The following is a 9367-nucleotide window of genomic DNA, read 5'->3' as shown; positions in this document are numbered from 1 at the left end:
AGTGGGTGGGTGGGTGAGGGGGTGGGTGGGTGAGGGGGTGAGTGGGTGAGTGGGTGGGTGAGTGGGTGGGTGAGTGGGTGGGTGAGGGGGTGAGTGGGTGGGTGAGGGGGTGAGTGGGTGGGTGAGTGGATGGGTGAGGGGGTGAGTGGGTGAGTGGATGGGTGAGGGGGTGAGTGGATGGGTGAGGGGGTGAGTGGGTGAGTGGGTGGGTGAGGGGGTGAGTGGGTGGGTGAGGGGGTGAGTGAGTGGGTGAGTGGGTGGGTGAGGCGGTGAGTGGGTGAGTGAGGGGGTGAGGGGGTGGGTGAGTGGGTGGGTGGGTGAGTGGTTGGGTGGGTGAGTGGGTGGGTGAGTGGGTTAGTGGGTGGGTGGGTGGGTGTGTGTTTGTGTGTATGTCTATGTGTGTGTCTGTGTGTGTGTCTATGTGTGTGTCTGTGTGTGTGTCTGTGTTTGTGTGTGTCTGTGTGTGTAGTGGTGGTGGTGTAGCGGTGATGGTGTCGTGGTGGTGGTGTAGTGGTGGTGTAGTGGTGATGGTGGTGGTGGTGATGACGGTGGTGGTGGTGTAGTGGTGGTGGTGTAGTGGTGGTGGTGTGGTGGTGGTGGTGATGGTGGTGTAGTGATGGTGGTGTAGTAATGGTAGTGTAGTGCTAGTGGTGTAGTGGTGGTGGTGTAGTGGTGGTGGTGTAGTGGTGGTGTAGTGGTGGTGTAGTGGTGGTGGTGTAGTGATGGTGGTGTAGTGGTGATGGTGGTGGTGATGACGGTGGTGGTGGTGTAGTGGTGGTGGTGTAGTGGTGGTGGTGTAGTGGTGGTGCTGTAGTGGTGGTGCTGTAGTGGTGGTGCTGTAGTGGTGGTGGTGTAGTGGTGGTGGTGTAGTGATGGTGGTGTAGTGGTGGTGATGTAGTGGTGGTGGTGTAGTGGTGATGGTGGTGGTGATGACGGTGGTGGTGGTGTAGTGGTGGTGGTGTAGTGGTGGTGGTGTAGTGGTGATGGTGGTGGTGATGACGGTGGTGGTGGTGTAGTGGTAGTGGTGTGGTGGTGATGGTGGTGTAGTGGTGGTGATGTAGTGGTGGTGGTGTAGTGGTGGTGGTGTAGTGGTGGTGGTGTAGTGGTGGTGGTGTAGTGGTGGTGGTGTAGTGGTGGTGTAGTGGTGGTGGTCTAGTGGTGGTGCTGTAGTGGTGGTGTAGTGGTGGTGCTGTAGTGGTGGTGGTGTAGTGGTGGTGCTGTAGTGGTGGTGCTGTAGTGGTGGTGCTGTAGTGGTGGTGATGTAGTGGTGGTGGTGTAGTGGTGGTGTAGTGGTGGTGGTGTAGTGGTGATGGTGTAGTGGTGGTGGTGTAGTGGTGGTGGTGTAGTGGTGGTGGTGTAGTGGTGGTGGTGTAGTGGTGGTGGTGTAGTGGTGGTGGTGTAGTGGTGGTGTAGTGGTGGTGGTGTAGTGGTGGTGTAGTGGTGGTGTAGTGGTGGTGGTGTAGTTGTGGTGGTGTAGTGGTGGTGGTGTCCACCCACCCCCTCTGTGTGTAGCCACAGTGCCGGTAGCCTTCATACAACTCGCTACTCACAGCACTTGCCCCTACAGCCTGCTGGAGGCTACCTGGGGGAGCTTTGTCTGTAGTGGCGGTGGAGGTGGTGGTGGTGATGGTGGTGGTGGTAGTGGTGATGGTAGTGGAGGTGGTGGAGGTGGTGATGGTGGTGATGGTGGTGATGGTAGTGGAGGTGGTGATGGTGGTGGTGGTGATGGTGGTGATGGTGGTGGTGATGGTAGTGGTAGTGGAGGTGGTGATGGTGGTGGTGGTGATGGTAGTGGTGGTGATGGTGGTGATGGTGGTGATGGTGGTGATGGTAGTGGAGGTGGTGATGGTGGTGATGGTGGTGATGGTGGTGCTGGTGGTGGTAGTGGAGGTGGTGATGGTGGTGATGGTGGTGGTGGTGGCGATGGTAGTGGTAGTGGAGGTGGTGATGGTGGTGATGGTGGTGATGGTGATGGTAGTGGATGTGGTGCTGGTGGTGATGGTGGTGATGGTGGTGATGGTGGTGATGGTGGTGATGGTGGTGATGGTAGTGGTAGTGGAGGTGGTGATGGTGGTGATGGTGGTGATGGTGGTGATGGTGATGGTAGTGGTAGTGGAGGTGGTGATGGTGGTGGTGGTGATGGTAGTGGTAGTGGAGGTGGTGATGGTGATGGTGGTGATGGTAGTGGTAGTGGAGGTGGTGATGGTGGTGATGGTGGTGATGGTGGTGATGGTAGTGGTAGTGGAGGTGGTGATGGTGGTGGTGGTGGTGATGGTAGTGGAGGTGGTGATGGTGGTGGTGGTAGTGGTAGTGGAGGTGGTGATGGTGGTGATGGTAGTGGAGGTGGTGATGGTGGTGATGGTAGTGGAGGTGGTGATGGTAGTGGTAGTGGAGGTGGTGATGGTGGTGATGGTGGTGATGGTGGTGATGGTGGTGATGGTGGTGATGGTAGTGATGGTAGTGGTAGTGGAGGTGGTGATGGTGGTGGTGGTGATGGTGGTGATGGTAGTGGAGGTGGTGATGGTGGTGGTGATGGTGGTGATGGTAGTGGTGGTGATGGTAGTGGTAGTGGAGGTGGTGATGGTGGTGATCGTGGTGGTGGTGGTGATGGTAGTGGTGGTGATGGTGGTGATGGTAGTGGTGGTGATGGTAGTGGTAGTGGAGGTGGTGATGGTGGTGGTGGTGGTGGTGATGGTGGTGATGGTGGTGGTGGTGATGGTAGTGGTAGTGGAGGTGGTGATGGTGGTGGTGGTGGTGGTGATGGTGGTGATGGTAGTGGTGGTGATGGTAGTGGAGGTGGTGATGGTGGTGATGGTAGTGGTAGTGGAGGTGGTGATGGCGGTGATGATGGTGGTGATGGTGGTGATGATAGTGGTGGTGATGGTAGTGGTAGTGGAGGTGGTGATGGTGGTGGTGATGGTGATAGTGGTCGTAGTTGTAGTGGTGGTGATGGTAGTGGTGATGGTAGTAGTGATGTTAGTGGTGTTGATGGTGGTAGTGGTGATGGTAGTGGTGATGGTAGTGGTGGTGGTAGTGGTGGTGATGGTAGTGATGGTGGTGATGGTTGTAGTGATGGTGGTGGTGGTGATGTTAGTGGTGGTGATGTTAGTGGTGGTGATGTTAGTGGTGGTGATGTTCGTGGTGGTGATGGTAGTGGTGGTGATGTTAGTGGTGGTGGTGGTAGTGGTGGTGATGTTCGTGGTGGTGATGGTAGTGGTGGTGATGTTAGTGGTGGTGGTGGTAGTAGTGATGTTAGTGGTGGTGATGGTGGTGGATGTGGTGGTGGTGATGGTAGTGGTGGTGATGGTGGTGATGGTGGTAGTGGTGGTGGTGGTGATGGTAGTGGTGGTGATGGTAGTGGTGGTGATGGTAGTGGTGGTGATGGTGGAGGTGGTGGTGGTGATGGTAGTGGTGGTGATGGTAGTGGTGGTGATGGTGGTAGTGATGGTGATAGTGGTGGTGATGGTAGTGGTGGTGGTAGTGATGGTAGTGGTGGTAGTGATGGGAATGGTGGTGGTGGTGGTGGTGATGGTAGTGGTGGTGATGGTGGTAGTGATGGTAATGATGGTGGTGGTGATGGTAGTAGTGATGTTAGTGGTGGTGATGGTGGTAGTGATGGTAATGGTGGTAGTGTTGATGGTAGTGGTGGTGATGGTAGTGGTGGTGGTTGTAGTGGTGATGGTGGTGATGGTCATGATGGTAGTGATGGTGATGTTAGTGGTGGTGATGGTGGTAGTGATGTTAGTGGTCGTGATGGTGGTGATGATGTTAGTGGTGGTGATGATGGTAGTGGTGGTAGTGGTGGTGATGGTGTTAGTGGACGTGGTGGTGGTAGTGATGGTAGTGGTGGTGATGGTAGTGGTGGTGATGGTGGAGGTGGTGGTGATGTTAGTGGTGGTGATGGTAGTGGTGGTGGTGATGGTGGTGGTAGTGGTGGTGGTAGTGGTGGTGATGGTAGTGGTGATGGTGGTGGTAGTGGTGGTAGTGGTGGTAGTGATGGTAGTGGTGGTGGTGATGGTGGTGGTAGTGGTGGTGGTAGTGATGGTAGTGGTGGTGATGGTAGTGGTGATGGTGGTGGTAGTGGTGGTAGTGGTGGTAGTGATGGTAGTGGTGATGGTGGTAGTGGTGGTGGTGGTAGTGATGGTAGTGGTGGTGATGGTAGTGATGGTGGTGGTGGTAGTGGTAGTGGTGATGGTGGTGATGGTAGTGGTGGTGATGGTGGAGGTGGTGGTGATGTTAGTGGTGGTGATGGTAGTGGTGGTGATGGTGGTGGTAGTGGTGGTGGTAGTGATGGTAGTGGTGGTGATGGTAGTGATGGTAGTGGTGGTGGTGATGGTGGTGGTAGTGGTGGTAGTGGTGGTAGTGATGGTAGTGGTGATGGTAGTGGTGATGGTGGTAGTGATGGTGGTGGTGGTAGTGATGGTGATGGTAGTGGTGGTGATGGTAGTGATGGTGGTGATGGTAGTGGTAGTGGAGGTGGTGATGGTGGTGATGGTGGTGATGGTAGTGGAGGTGGTGATGGTGGTGGTGGTGATGGTGGTGATGGTAGTGGTGGTGATGGTAGTGATGGTGGTGATGGTAGTGGTGGTGGTGATGGTAGTGGTAGTGGAGGTGGTGATGGTGGTGATGGTGGTGATGGTAGTGGAGGTGGTGATGGTAGTGGTGGTGATGGTAGTGGTGGTGATGGTAGTAGTGATGTTAGTGGTGGTGATGGTGGTAGTGATGGTAATGGTGGTAGTGTTGATGGTAGTGGTGGTGATGGTAGTGGTGGTGGTTGTAGTGGTGATGGTGGTGATGGTCATGATGGTAGTGATGGTGATGTTAGTGGTGGTGATGGTGGTAGTGATGTTAGTGGTCGTGATGGTGGTGATGATGTTAGTGGTGGTGATGATGGTAGTGGTGGTAGTGGTGGTGATGGTGTTAGTGGACGTGGTGGTGGTAGTGATGGTAGTGGTGGTGATGGTAGTGGTGGTGATGGTGGAGGTGGTGGTGATGTTAGTGGTGGTGATGGTAGTGGTGGTGGTGATGGTGGTGGTAGTGGTGGTGGTAGTGGTGGTGATGGTAGTGGTGATGGTGGTGGTAGTGGTGGTAGTGGTGGTAGTGATGGTAGTGGTGGTGGTGATGGTGGTGGTAGTGGTGGTGGTAGTGATGGTAGTGGTGGTGATGGTAGTGGTGATGGTGGTGGTAGTGGTGGTAGTGGTGGTAGTGATGGTAGTGGTGATGGTGGTAGTGGTGGTGGTGGTAGTGATGGTAGTGGTGGTGATGGTAGTGATGGTGGTGGTGGTAGTGGTAGTGGTGATGGTGGTGATGGTAGTGGTGGTGATGGTGGAGGTGGTGGTGATGTTAGTGGTGGTGATGGTAGTGGTGGTGATGGTGGTGGTAGTGGTGGTGGTAGTGATGGTAGTGGTGGTGATGGTAGTGATGGTAGTGGTGGTGGTGATGGTGGTGGTAGTGGTGGTAGTGGTGGTAGTGATGGTAGTGGTGATGGTAGTGGTGATGGTGGTAGTGATGGTGGTGGTGGTAGTGATGGTGATGGTAGTGGTGGTGATGGTAGTGATGGTGGTGATGGTAGTGGTAGTGGAGGTGGTGATGGTGGTGATGGTGGTGATGGTAGTGGAGGTGGTGATGGTGGTGGTGGTGATGGTGGTGATGGTAGTGGTGGTGATGGTAGTGATGGTGGTGATGGTAGTGGTGGTGGTGATGGTAGTGGTAGTGGAGGTGGTGATGGTGGTGATGGTGGTGATGGTAGTGGAGGTGGTGATGGTAGTGGTGGTGATGGTAGTGGTGGTGATGGTGGTGGTGATGGTAGTGGTGGTGATGGTAGTAGTGGATGTGGTGGTAGTGGTGGTGATGGTAGTGGTGGTGATGGTAGTGGTGGTGATGGTAGTGATGGTGGTAGTGATGGTGGTGATGGTGGTGGTGATGTGAGTGGACGTGGTGTAAACATCGTCACTGGGGAGACAAAGGCGGCCGGGCGTGGTGCTGGCCACCCCCCCCCCTTCATAGCACTTGCCCCTGCAGCCTGTCGCAGGCTACACGGGGGACCTTTGTCTGTACTGCCGGGCGTCTGTGGCGTTGAGCGAAGCGCTTTGCAGCTCATATGGTTTGTCATGTTGGGTGTGTAAATATATAAATAATGTGGTAGCAAAACAACAACAACAAGAATCTATTAGTTTAGTGCGAATATTAATAGTAAGAATATTAATTTTGGTTCTTTCGGTAAAGTCACGTAGAAGGGAAGTAATAAAATAATAAAAAATAAAACATAATAATATTTTTTAATTTTGTTATTTTATTATATTATTTTATTATTTCCCTTCTACGTGACTTTACCGAAAGAACCAAGAAAAAGTATGGATCCCTGCTGCAGTCACGAAAACTTCAAATCAAGATTGAACTAAACTATGTTTATTTTTCGATTTAAAGCTTTCGTGACTGCAGGGATTCATCTTCTTGGTTCTTTCGGTAAAGTCACGTAGAAGGGAAATAATACAATAATAAAAAATAAAACATAATAAAATTTCGATGTAAAGCTTCTTTCGTGACTGCAGCAGGGATTCATCTTCTTGGTTCTTTCGGTAAAGTCATCACGTAGAAGGGAAGTAATAAAATAATAAAAATAAAACATAATAAAATAATATAATAAAATAACAAACTAATATGATAACATAAAATAATATAATAAAATAATATACTAATGTACTCGTATAATATGATAATATAATAAAATAATATAATATAAAATAATGTTTCATTTTTATTATTTTATTACATCCCTTCTACGTGATGACTTTACCGAAAGAACCAAGAAGATGCTACGATGTGAAGCTGCTTTCGTGACTGCAGCAGGGATTCATCTTCTTGGTTCTTTCGGTAAAGTCGTCACGTAGAAGGGAGATAATAAAATTATAAAAATAAAACATAATAAAATAAAATAGTAATATAATATGAAAGCTTTAAATTGAAAAGTAAGAATATTAACAGTAATATAAAAAGAATATAAATAGTAAGAAATTTTATAGTAAGAATATTATTAGATCTTCTTGGTTCTTTCGGTAAAGTCATCACGTAGAAGGGAAGTAATAACATAATAAAAATAAAACGTAATAATATAATAATACAATAAAATGTAATAATAATACAATAAAATAATAGAATACAAAAATAATAATATTATAATAGAATAAAATATAATACAATAATATGATAACATATTATATTTCGATGTAAAGCTGCTTTCGTGACTGCAGCAGGGATTCACCTTCTTGGTTCTTTCGGTAAAGTCGTCGCGTAGAAGGGAAATGAAAATAAAACATAATAAAATAAAATAGTGATATAATATTGAAGCTTTAAATTGAAAAGAATATTAATAGTAAGAATATTAACAGTAATATAAATATAATATTAATAGTAAGAAATTTAATAGAATATTATAAGTAAGAATATTCTTATTGGTTCTTTCGGTAAAGTCGTCACGTAGAAGGGAAGTAATAAAATAATAAAAATAAAACGTAATAAAATAAAATAGTAATATAATATGAAAGCTTTAAATTGAAAAGAATATAAATAGTAAGAATATTAACAGTAATATAAATATAATATTAATAGTAAGAAATTTAATAGTAAGAAATTTAATAGTAAGAATATTAATAGAATATTAATAGTAAGAATATTAATTTTGTTTCTTTCGGTAAAGTCACGTAGAAGGGAAGTAATAAAATAATAAAAATAAAACATAATAAAATAAAATAGTAATATAATATTAAAGCTTTAAATTGAAAAGAATATAAATAGTAGGAATATCAATAGTAAGAATATTAACAGTATTATAAATAGAATATTAATGGTAAGAATATTAAGAATAAGAAAATATTAATAGGAAAAATAATAGTTGGGATATGAATATAAATAGTAAGAATATCAACAGTAAGAATATTAATAGAATATAAATAAAATATAAATAGTAAGAATATCAATAGTAAGAAATGTAATAGTAAGAATATTAATAGAATATAAATAAAATATAAATAGTAAGAATATTAATAGAATATAAATAGTAAAAATATCAACAGTAAGAATATTAATAGAATATAAATAAAATATAAATAGTAAGAATATCAACAGTAAGAAATTTAATAGTAAGAATATTAATAGAATATTAATGGAATATTAATGGAATATTAATGGTAAGAATATTAATAGGAATAACAAAAGTAAGGCTTTTAATATTAAGAATATCAACTAATAATACAAATATTAAAATAATATTAATATGAATACTTGGATTGTTAGGAGTAGTGGTGAGACTTTTATTAAAGTATTGATCGTAAGAATATTAATAAAGTATTGATCGTAAGAATATTAGAAAAGTATTGATCGTAAGAATATATATTATTTATTATATTAATAAAGTATTGATAGTAAGAATATTATTAAAGTATTGATCGTAAGAATATATATTATATTAATTATATTATGTTAATAAAGTGTGAATGGTAAGAGTAATAATAAAGTATTGATAGTAAAAATATTAAAGTATTGATCGTTAGGATATTAACACCACCACCACCAGCAGCAGCAGCATAGTAATTGTTTATTATCGATAAACAATTTATTTGTCATCTTTTCACAAAAACTTTCAAAGTTTCAGTTTGTCAATTCCCGGCCTCGTAATCGATTTCCCCTGTCTAAGGGTGCGTGCCGGAACGTCGGACCGCTCAATAGGAACAACTCGCTGGCGTTAGAGGCGAATTGTCTCAAGTTTGGTTTTGTTTTACACATTTTAGTGGCGTCTTAATTAAGGGGTTTTATTATAAATAATGTTGTTGGTGTTGTTGTTAATGTTGTTGTTGTTAATGTTGTTGTTGGTGTTAATGTTGTTGTTGTTAATGTTGTTGTTGGTGTTAAGGTTGTTGTTGTTAATGTTGTTGGTGTTAATGTTGTTGTTAATGTTGTTGATGTTAATGTTGTTGTTGGTGTTAATGTTGTTGGTGTTAATGTTGTTGTTGTTGTTAATGTTGTTGTTAATGTTGTTGTTAATGTTGTTGGTGTTAATGTTGTTGGTGTTAATGTTGTTGTTGTTAATGTTGTTGTTAATGTTGTTGGTGTTAATGTTGTTGGTGTTAATGTTGTTGTTAATGTTGTTGGTGTTAATGTTGTTGGTGTTAATGTTGTTGGTGTTAATGTTGTTGTTGTTAATGTTGTTGGTGTTAATGTTGTTGGTGTTAAGGTTGTTGTTGTTGATGTTGTTGGTGTTAATGTTGTTGTTAATGTTGTTGTTGGTGTTAATGTTGTTGGTGTTAATGTTGTTGGTGTTAATGTTGTTGGTGTTAATGTTGTTGGTGTTAATGTTGTTGTTGTTAATGTT

The sequence above is a fragment of the Lampetra fluviatilis genome, unplaced genomic scaffold (genome assembly GCF_964198595.1).
Source record: "Lampetra fluviatilis unplaced genomic scaffold, kcLamFluv1.1 SCAFFOLD_282, whole genome shotgun sequence".
Classification (NCBI taxonomy): domain Eukaryota; kingdom Metazoa; phylum Chordata; class Hyperoartia; order Petromyzontiformes; family Petromyzontidae; genus Lampetra; species Lampetra fluviatilis.
The sequence above is the reverse complement of the archived record's forward strand: the minus strand, read 5'-3'. Positions refer to the sequence as shown.